We start from the raw sequence: 10598 nt of genomic DNA, 5'->3' as shown, positions 1-10598 counted from the left end.
TTAGTATTTCCTAGTTCTCTCTTCCCCCAGCTCTAGTGGTCCTGGGCCAGAGAAAGACATCACAGGTTAATTTGGGAAACCATGCTGGGACTGAGTACATAGCAGCTGGTGCTGTTGGCAGACTCTTAGGAGGAAAGAAAGTGCTGATGGTTCCAGCTGTCTGGGTGATTTATGAGTGTTCAGGGAAAGCCCAGTCAAGGCTGGAGCTGAGCAGGAGGCTTAGAGAAAGGGCTCCTCCTTAGTGTTATTCAGTAAACATTGACGAGGCACCTACTATGTGCCAGAAACTGTGCTAAACACTGGAGATACAAAGAGAGGCAGTTCTTGCTTTCAAGGAACCTAGAATCTAATGAAAAAGAGAATGTACAAGTGCCTAAATTCACGTAAACAATATACAAGATAAATGGGAGATAATCCACAGAGGAAGGACACTAGGATTAAGGATACAAAGATGCTGGGGCCACAGCTGACCTGGTCTTTGGGTTCCTTCCCACTGGAATTGAAGGCACGAATGAATTCTGCCATCCTTCTGCTCATACACTCACACTTATGTTGGCTCCAGCCTTTCTTTGACCTTCATCTCTTTTATCTTCTATTTTGGCGGCAATCTTGGGACCCATCCTCTGTCCTGGATCCTTAAGACTTACTGTGACTCAAACATTCATCACCTTGCCATTAGCCTGGTGATGAGCTCCTAAGTGAGATGATGGAGAACAAGTCTGTTCCTAGCATATTGTTCAAAGCCTCTCCAGCTTTCTAGGGTCCAATACAGTAGTAGCCCTTGAGAACCCAGGGTCAAAACCATTTGTCAGGACGCACTGGGGAGAGCTACTGACTAATAATGAGCTAAAATATGTTATTACCCTCAGGTAGAATTTATGTGTAACTGAGGCCTTTAACGTTTTTAACTAAAGAAATTAATTTCTAATGATTTAAATTTCAGGCACTATTTAAGCCATATTTTGAAACTAGTGAAGGGGTTTTTTGAGTGGTTAATATTTACCCTGAAAGCATAGAATCATGGGGAAATAGAATGTCAGGACTGGAAGGGCCCTTAAATTCATTCAGTGTTTCTTCATTTAACAAAAGAGGGAAACCAAGACCTACGATCTAGTCCAGACCATCTCAATAGAGGTAGAACAACTGAGTGAGGTGTCATAGAGCATTTATTTTGTTTGAAAATTAAAAAAACCCTTCCCTTCTATCTTAGAATCAATCTAAGTATTAGTTCCAAGACAGAAAAGTGGTAAGGGTTAGGCAATGAATTTAACTGACTTGCCCAGGGTCACACAACTCAGAAGTAACTGAGGCCAGATTTGAATCTAGGACCTCCTGTCTCCAGACCTGGTGCTCTATCCACTGAGCAATCTACCTGCCTCTACAGCATTCCTTTTAAAAACATCTTTTTTCTTATTATGACCTGAAAAATCAACAAATACGAACATTTTGGTATATAAAGAGCAGAAATCTAGACTGCATTTGAAACTATGAACTTTCATTTGGTGTCATATTTAATATGAATTTAGAAAATGGTAACAATTGCTTTCTTGTCTTTGTCCCTTTCTGAACTCTGCTCTATTCTGTATATCTTAAAATTTTTAAATTGATGTTTTTCTTTATTTTCTTTTTCCACATTATTCTTGTTCCTTTCCTTCCTCACCCTAGTAGAAGCCTTCCCTTAGAACCAAGAAATTTAATTAAATACATTGGTACCTGTGGCCTGCTACCTCTCTGATAAGATTACCTGTTTCATTGTGGGTTTTCTGAAGTCTCTGAAGACCCATGATTATTTATTGCATTGCTGCTCTGGTTCCATTCATTTTACTTTTTATCAGTTCAGATAAGTCTCCCATTGTTTCCCTGTGCTTCTATTTGCTTAGAGTTTCTATTTGCTTCTTTTAATCTGCCATCCTCACCCCCACCCCCAGGCCAGGAGAGGTGGCCACATCAATGCTCATCAAAGTCAAGCAATATTTATGAATTGCCTAATATGTGCCAGGCACTGTGCTAAGTTCTGAGGGTACAAGAAAGACAAAAAGTCTATATGCTCCAATTGATGTCTTGGGTAGAGGGGTAGGTGGGTTGCTTCTCCTTGGGGAAGAATAGACACATTTCCTTCCACCTGCTTCTTGGAAAGCTTTGTTCCCTTTCCAGGCCTGCTGTCCCATACTGCTCCCTAGGCCTTCACTGCAGTGCCTAAGAAGGAAGCCCAGTGGCAGAACTGGCCTCTACCAGCTCCTCTGGCTGCGCTTTCAGCATCTTGCCGAGCAACCCAAGGACAAGGAAGCACTGCTGGGGCTCTGAGAGACCTTAGAGAACCAGAGAATGTTGATAGAACTAGGATTTATGGAGGGGAGCATTTAGCATTCCTCGAAACATGGAATCATAAGAAACAAAGAATAACAGAACCAGAGGGAGCCTGAGAGAAGGCTAGTCCAACTCTCTTTTCCATTTTCTAAAGGAGGAAACTGAGGTCCCAAGAAGGGAAGAATTAGGACTCAAAGAGTCATTGGTAGAGCCAGTACTAGTATTCAGGTGTTCTGACCTCCAGACCAGGGCTCTTTCTATGACTCTTCTCTGCTTCCCTCCACAATGCTACTCAATCTTGACTCTGCTATTTCACTTTGGTGGGTTGGAAGAGTATAAGAGCCTTAAAGAGACACAGCTTCAGATTTGGGGCAATATCCAACTTTGGCTAGAGCTGTCCACCAAGGACACAGTCAAAGTCACGTGAAATGGTTGTTCCCTGGCCTTGGAAGAGCTCCCCAGATCCTGCCAAAGCATCTTGCGAGACCTTTAGCCACAACTGATACTATCTTTTGGTTGATCAGGAGTTGGTATCGATGATGGTGGCCAAGTTGAATTCTCTTGTGAGCATGGCTATGGGGGCATAGATTAGAGGAGAGGAAAATTGGGTGGGACAAAGTCAAATGCCACCTAAAGGATCTGGTGCTGTAACTGGTCAAGGCTAGCCCATGTACATTGGACATGGCCTGAATGAAGGCTTCCTTATGATGAACTGAAAAACTAGCTATATGACAGGATATCATGATATAGTGAACTGGGAGTCAAGGAACTGGATTTGAGTCTTGAATGCAGTTAATTTGCAGTGTCTTTGAGATTTGCCTCTATGAGTCTCAGTTTTCTTATTTGTCAAATGAAGGTGATAATGACTTTTCTACCTTGACCACCCCACCTCCCCTGGATTGTAATGAGGATCATATTGGTAAATATGGGAAAGGATTCCTTCATATGCTAGAAAGATCTCTTTCCATCTGCCCATACCTCCCTCCTCCCATCCCTTGTCCTTGAGACCCCAGCAAGGCTCTCTAGCCCAGCTGGCTTTTTCAACTGATTAAAGAGATTTTAGGGGCAGATCGATAGAACTGTCACTGGGTAGGCCAACTGAGCCTTTGTCCCAGGACCCGAGTCACTTCTCTCCTCTGTGCCTCATCAATCTCATCTGTAAAATGAGGGTAGTAATATTTATACAATTGTTGAGAAGGAAGTGCTTTGTAAACCTAAAAGAATATGAGAATGATTGTTACAGACTCCCAGCTGATGCTTTTCTGGGTTGCTCTCCCCTTTTGGCTCAGGCAATGGCATTTTCGCTGCAGAGGAAAAAGTCACTGGGTCCTTGAATTTTCCTTTTCATATACCCTGCTTCTGGGTTAGTGGTATTTCCGTAGAAGTAGGCAGATGGGTAAACAATTGAGGGGATCCAGTTATTCTGTGTTTCTGGGGGCCTGTGGCAGAGGGGTTGGATTGTAATAGTAGACAGGTCCCTGGACTTGGAGTCAGGAAGGCCTGGCTTCAAATCTTGCCTCATATATTTACTGGGTGATCTTGGGCAAGTCACTTAGCCTCTCTGTGCCTCAGGTTCCTCTTCTGTAAAATGAGGGGGTTGGACTCAATGATATCCAAGGTCACTTCTAGCTCCAAATCTATGAACCTATGATCTCTGACTATCAATAGGGCTGGGATCTTGAGGCCAAAAAGTGGCAGCTAGGTGGTATACTGGATAGAGAGCTTGATTTGGAGTGAGGAAGGCCAAACTTCAAATCCTGCCTCAGGCATTGATGAGCTCTGTAACTCTGGGTAAGTAACCTCTATTTGGCTTAGTTCCCTCATCTACATAATAGCACCTAGTTAACAGGATTGGAAGGACAAATGAGATAACATATATAAAGAGACATGATTTTATGAGTTTTGTCTTTTGCCTAGCATAATGGCTAGGGAGCTGACTTTGGAGTCAGAAATGCCTAGTTTTAAGTCCTTTCTCTGACTCATGTGAGTTGTATGACATTTGGCCTCAGTGCCTCCAGGCAACTTTTATTTCTGAGGGAGTTTTGATAACATCATAGATCTGGACCTACTCCCACCCCTAATAAAAATACACCAAAATTCTTTATTGTATTTTTGAGTCTAGGGTAAACTGGCACTCATGTCCCCTTTCTCTCTGCCACCTATCTAGAATGCAGTTAAACATTCCTTCCTTCCTTCTCTGGTGGGAGTTCTTTGCATTTCAGTTTACCTGTATATATATATATATATATATATATTGACATAATGGTGACCATCAAGGTTGATATAATTAAGAGTTTTCACTTCTGGGTGTAGTAGGGGTATCTGTGAACAGAGGGAGCCCCAAGTCACCTCTCTCATGAGTATCAGAGACTCCTATGACAGAGGGAAAGATACATGGCTCTCAGACAGGACAAAGGCGGGAAAGAGGTGGTCAAAAAGATAAAGTGCCATGAGGACCACATGAGGGACAATATGGAAGCTACCATCTTGGGTAGGATTCAAATAATTGCACCTAGATGTTAGAATCACTTGTAACTTGGAATTAGAAGATGCTGTGACTTTTTGATAATTCTGGTCAAATCCCCCTATAGTTTTCCTATATTTTAGGGTTCTAAAAAAGCAGGGGGAAGGTAGAAGAAAAAAAGGTAATAGTAGAAAGTTCTCCTTGAACTCCAGTCAAGTGAGGGAACTTATCTTTTGCTCATCTAAAAGTTATGGAGGTGCTATTGATAGGAGGGCACTAGGAAGTTGCCCACTGGTTATTTCTGAACAGGGTAGCTACCAGGAGGAGGAAGGTTGCAGCATAGGGCCTAGGGTCTTGGTGTGCTCAGATTTGGACCACAGGAAGTGAAGCCTGGGACCACTGGACTTGGGAGGGTCAGCCGTGGAAAGAGACTGCTTTGTACGAACAGGAGTGAACTAGAATCAAGTTGCACAGGACTCTTTTCAAGGACATTGTTTTCAAAGTATACATTTCCAATTTGGGTAAAGAAAAAAATTATTACTAGGAACACACTAAGAAAGACTCTTGACCAATGAATAATTTGCAACATTCACATACATTTAATAGCCATATAACATACAAGTTGCTTAAAACAACAATAACATAATTTTTTTTTCATTTTATACCCCCGTTTTTTTCCAAAAGAGAAATAAATGAATAGGTTACATGTTTTTATTTTTTATTTTTTTTAGAAAAACTTTTTTTTGTGTGTTTTATCTCTTGTGGTTTGTATAAAACTGTAAACTTTTTCAAGTTTAATTTTGCTAGTCCCTCCTTCCCTAATGCAGGGTGGCTTTGACCTTGGCCCCCTCCCCACCATCTAGGGCGGTCAATTGAAAGGCAGCAAGGCAAGCGTGAGCATTAAGTGGGCTGGCCATAGCAGCTGAATCCTTCTACACCAAGGATTCTTAAGGCCAAATGTGGCCAGGGCCAAGCAGGCCCACTGCAAGTTTGAAGCCTATCTCCTTTGCCCTCCCTGGTCCCCACCCTAACCACCCACCCACTAAATTCCCTCCCTCCCCAACCCCCCCACCCCAACAGGAGATGGCATGGCCGGCCTGCTCACAGGAGAGTAAACAAAATGGCTCCAAAGGCCACTTGTGGGCTTTCTGTATTTTTTTTGTCTTTTTGTTTTTTTTTATAAAATGGTATATATATGCTGGATTACTTTGCTAGAAATGTTAAGTGCCTTGTTTCATCTTTAACACTAGGTAAACATGTGAAAAAGATGAGCAAGGTATTATTTCATGCAAAGATGCAAACTAAAGATTTCTTTTGAAGTCTTAAAAAAAGAAAGAGAAGGCTGTTGTTCCCTTGTTGCTGTAGTTGTCTTTTGGTAACATGGCACAAGATGTGATGCAGCCTCTCCTATCACTTGGCTGGGGGTGGACCAAGTGACTTCTTTCTCTGGTCTCCATACTGTAGGGTGACAGCACCCTTCCTTGTTTTTCCAGGCTGCTTGGCTGCTTTGGGCACCAGAGTAGTCCATCTGGGTCTGGACTATGTCATCCAGTGCTAGCATTTGCCCAAGTGGGGATGGTATGCCTTGGCGTTGCAACTTTTACCACTCATTCTCACTTGCCAGTCTGTACAGTTTGCTTAGGCAAGATACAACACATGATAGGTCCCTTCCAAAGCCACTTGAGGTCCAAACTGCCCCATGGCAGGCAGTTTGGACAGATGTTTTCCTTTTTGGGTGAGTCGACAATAGCGATTGGGCCCGTTTGCTGTTGTGTTCATGGCATTCTCAAGTTTGGACCCATCAGTGTGACATATTCCACCATCACTCGCTGTCCATTGTTGCTAGAAATCCCAAGGGATGATCCTGCTCTCAAAGGCATCCCAGACAAAGGCTTACTCAGTTGCATCTTATAGAATATGTCACCCATTTCCAAAAGGCAATTACCAATCCCAGTGCCAGGTTACCAGTGCAGGTGGGTAGCTCAGAGACAGCTTGTCTCAAGTACCCCAGCACATCAGTTCTTTTATGTACAGAACAAGGAAATGTCATTGGAAAAGGCCATTCTTTCAGCAGCACTCAGCTTGGAACATGCAGAGGCAACATCTCTTTGTGATTAGCAAGAAGACTGAAAAGATTTTACAGATACACTTGACAAATTCAATTCAAACCCAACAGATTAGCAGCTCCCACTGCTCAGGATGGGGAGGAGTGGGTAGGGGACTGTGTGGAAGATGACTGAAGGGCCATCCACGCTAGAGAAGAGGGACCCTGAGAGAGAAATACAGGCAAGGCAGGAGGAGGAGGAGAAAGAAGTAAAGGTATTCTTCTTTGATTGATTCTCTGAGATAGAGGGCTGTCCTCAATTCCACGTACTGTGTTTTTTGCATGCTAGTCAGTCTAAGAGTCGTGAGACCAATTTCCCTTGCTTGCCAGGGATAGCCCAGATTTGCCCTGAACTCTGGCTATCTGGCTGGTTACCAAACAGGAAGGTCTAGCCTGACTTCAGGATAAACCCCGCTGCAGAGGTCCAGGAGGCAGCCCCCATAATGGCACAGATTGGACAAAGTGGGCTGCCAGCTGGCTCATTGGTGTGTAGAATCAGGGAAACAGCAGTGGGACTACATTTGGGGGTCTAACAAGTGTTGACAAAGACTACCTTGGCTATGTGAAAGGAAGGGGAGATTTGGTCCCTCTCAGATTCATTTGATCTGGCTGACCCAGATCTTAGAACACAATCATCTATGCCTCCTGGGGTAGGGGCCCCTGTCTGCACAGTCAATGCCAGATCTCCCTTTCACTTGGGTAGTCTGTGGCTCAGTGGGTCTAGGGCATGAAGATCTTTGTGAAACAGAAATCACCACATTACTTGTATTGTCTAAAGCTCTATGTCATCTCCCTGTTCATTCTAAAGCGATTCATTCAAATGATCTTTCTAAGAACATCACTCTGATCACATTTCCCTCCCTCCCTCAGCTCAACTTTCAATGGCTCCCCACTGCCTGAGGATCAAATCCCACTTCCTCTTCCTGGCAGTCGGGGCCTTCCACAATCTGGCCTCAATTTACTTCTCCTGCCTACTCTGATTCCTTTTTATTGTCTCCCTATGCTCCTAATGGAAATGTTCCCTAAAGACGACTCATTCCTTTTTCCTCTCCCAGACCTTCAAAGCTAAGCTTTTATTGATCATTCATTCTAAAGTGATTTTTGTCTCTTTTGAAGTTCCTCAAAGCCCTGTTCTCTGTCTGAGTCATAGGGCACTGATCTCAGTACACCCTGGGTTTTGAATGCTTTTTGCTCGTGTATCTCTGCCCAAGCTCACCTTTGAGATTAAGAGAGTGCTATGCTCCATCCTGCTCATGTTACTAGACCCTACTTAGGGCCAGCATACTTATCAACATGTGCTCCTAAATAAAGCTCACCACGATGAAAAGGGCACTAGGCACAAGGCCTGAAGATTCAACCTCTTTATAAAAAGACAAGGGAAAACCGAGGTTCCTTCTTTCTTCCAACTTGAGCCCTGTTCCCCAACCTCAGGAAGGTGGGGCAAGGAACTCAGCAACCAGTAGGCCAGGGCAAAGGTTCTGTCTCTAAGCTCCCAAAGAACCACCCTTTGTCACTCTGCAGGTACTGACCAGACACAGGATCTCAGGAATGGCCAGTATGACAAAACAGTTTTGATCTTAAAGGTGCCTGAGTGGCCTGACTTTGAGCAGCCAGGCCTGTGTCTCCTGTTCTCCTTACATCCTTAGTGGATGGGACCAAGCAGGGTGTGCAATTTAAACAGATTTTCCTTTGATGCCTTTTGAATGTTTTACAAGATGTCTCCTTAGCTGCCTTAGATTGGCTTGTGGTTAGGTCTTAGAATGAAAGGGGCATCTATTGCGCTATGCACATGTATAAGCCAGTGAGTGAGTTAGCAAGAGAGTGAATGTGTGTGTGTGTATGTATGTGTGTGCGCCATTTTTTTGGTGTGTATGTATGTGTATGTATGTGCATTTGTATGGTGAAAGTAGCTCCCAGAAATGACATTCTGTGCCACCATATCCTCATCTCCTCTTGGGGAAGGCAAAAGTCATCCATCCTCTAGGGCTCGTGAGACTCTTTAGTATATTGCTCAGCCTGGGGCTGTTCCACCAACCTCGACACACAACATCAGGTTTATTTGGTTTACAACAAGAGAACAAAGGGAAGATATTTAGGGGGACTATATACACAACCCCTTCTCTAGGGCTCTGGCCACCTCTTCCCCATGCTCTTTACTCTATCTTTTCAACATACTTTTAAGATTTTCTCCCCCCTTCCTATTCCCTTTCACTAAGTGCTCACTGACCACCTAGTCTAGTCACTCTCTGACCCTGGTTTCCATGCCTTTTAGTCCTCTGAGCTTACCATCTGGGACTCAACAGGACCCAATTGATTAACTTTATCCAGAGAGGCCTTGGTCCTGTCTCCAACTTCTAGACTGGTGGTTCCCATTAGGGATACAGAAGAGCAGATCTGTCTCAATCCATTGGTGGGCAGAAAAGTCCACACACCTCAGTAGAGAGTGTTAGTCCTTGACCCCTAAACCTATCTTGTCCATTGACTTCCTATCCAGCACTCTGTGACTGGGGTCTTAGAAACTTCTGTTGATCACATGTCCTTATTCTCCATGGTTTAGCTGAAACCTCAGTTCTACTTCTTGGTTACTTCATTGAGCCATCAGCCATCTTCCCTGCCATTTCTGTCACATCAGTACTTCTTCCTCCATCATTCTGACTTCTTGCCTATTGGCCAGAGAGGCCAAACTCAGGCCTGAGAACCCTGGTCAATGCCCAAGGTACAGACTGACTTGACAGGGAGATTCCTTGATTATTAGGAATGGCCCCACTCTTGGCCCTGGAGATCCCTTTTTGGGGGATGAGATGGGAGTCACCCTAAGATGAAAAAGGGTCAAGCAGTGACCTGCTTGCTTTGAAAGACTAGAGCTGTTGGTGCAGTCATGTCTGCTGTGCATATATGTGCACACATAGCAAGGAAGCTATATACCACCTAGAGTCAAGCTTGGCTCATTTTCATCCCAAGTTGGAAACCCCTAAGAGTGTGAGACTCTGAAAATAGTTCCCACTCATCCTGGGCAGTCTACTCAGCTGCAACCTGTGGCATCACACTTGTCAGTCAGTTGGGAATACTAGTTGCAGCTGTACCTGTTCTTGGTTGGATGCCAGACCAAAAACCACTGTCTTGAGTCATCACTAGTTCAATCAAATCCCTTTCTCATATTCTTTCTCAGTCCTATTTTTACAAAGATCAATTGCTTTCTAGCCCTGGATAGCTTGGGGTTTCTGCACTGGCTCCTCAAGCCAAAGAAGGATGAGGAGCAAGCGACCTGGGATTAAATCCTGAGCAAGGCCTTCAATAAGCACAAACCGGGCAAATAGCTTCAGACACACCCTCTTCAAGAAACTACTAGTGCACTAGAGACTTTTGCAAGAAAAAGTGATGAGGATATCTGTGGGTTTGGGGAAAACATGTGTGGTTCCTAGTTTGAGAACCACTGATTTGGGACACATGATCTCAGGCATGACAGTTCTCAATCATTCTAGCAAACATAGACAGATAACTATATGCAGACTGCACACAAGTACAGGCACATGGACATGATGCAAAGTCAGATTTGTCATGTCATTCATAAATGTATGTCTACACTATTTCTCACATGGTAGACCCAGAGAGCACACATCCATACACATCTCTCTCACTCAAAGACACAGGTACATGATAGTGTATTTCTCTCTCTCTCTCTCTCTCTCTCTCTCTCTCTCTCTCTCTCTCTCTCTCTCTCTC

The sequence above is a fragment of the Gracilinanus agilis genome, chromosome X, assembly GCF_016433145.1.
Source record: "Gracilinanus agilis isolate LMUSP501 chromosome X, AgileGrace, whole genome shotgun sequence".
In the NCBI taxonomy this organism is placed as follows: Eukaryota; Metazoa; Chordata; class Mammalia; order Didelphimorphia; family Didelphidae; genus Gracilinanus; species Gracilinanus agilis.
This window is presented reverse-complemented; position numbering follows the sequence as displayed.